The sequence below is a fragment of the Corvus brachyrhynchos genome, unplaced genomic scaffold (assembly GCF_000691975.1).
Source record: "Corvus brachyrhynchos isolate BGI_N302 unplaced genomic scaffold, ASM69197v1 scaffold758, whole genome shotgun sequence".
NCBI lineage: Eukaryota > Metazoa > Chordata > Aves > Passeriformes > Corvidae > Corvus > Corvus brachyrhynchos.
The window spans coordinates 99,030-99,528 of NW_008239552.1; the positions used below are offsets into that span (position 1 = coordinate 99,030).

Sequence of the window (499 nt, forward strand, 5' to 3'; positions counted from 1 at the left end):
CATTCCCAACTCAAATCCTGGAATTTTGGGCATGAGGGAAGCAGGAAAATGAGGAAAACCCCTATGGAAAACAAGGAAAGGCTCCAAACCCACCCAAATTCCCTGGATTTAGGGTGGGAAACCTCGGGAAAACAACACAGGGTGTCCCAAAAATCCCCAGGGAAGGGTTTGGGGTAATTCCAGGATTATCCAGGACAAAAACAAACCCTTAAATCCAAATAAAACCTTTTTTATCCCAAAAATAAACCAGGATTCCCAACTTTTCCAGCACCTATTCCAGGATCACCCTTGTTATTCCCAGGAAATAATGGGAATTATTCCAGCAGGAAGGGAAAAGGGATTTTATTTGTGGAGTTGGGAGATTTTCCCTCAAATCCCATCTGGTTCTTCCTCGGGAGAAGCTCCAAATCCCAAATGGGAAAAACAGGAAAAATCCCAGAAAAGTAGGAAAAAACCCCAGAGAACGAGGGAAAAATCCCAGAAAAATGGGAAAGAGACC

The 499-nt window shown here is 43.5% G+C and overlaps 1 protein-coding gene across 1 annotated transcript in view; it reads right to left on the minus strand.

Annotated features, from left to right (window-relative positions):
* The window catches only part of PSMD4 (proteasome 26S subunit, non-ATPase 4), a 34,550-nt gene that overhangs the window by 33,928 nt on the left and 123 nt on the right, over window positions 1-499 (minus strand). The window lies entirely within an intron of this gene.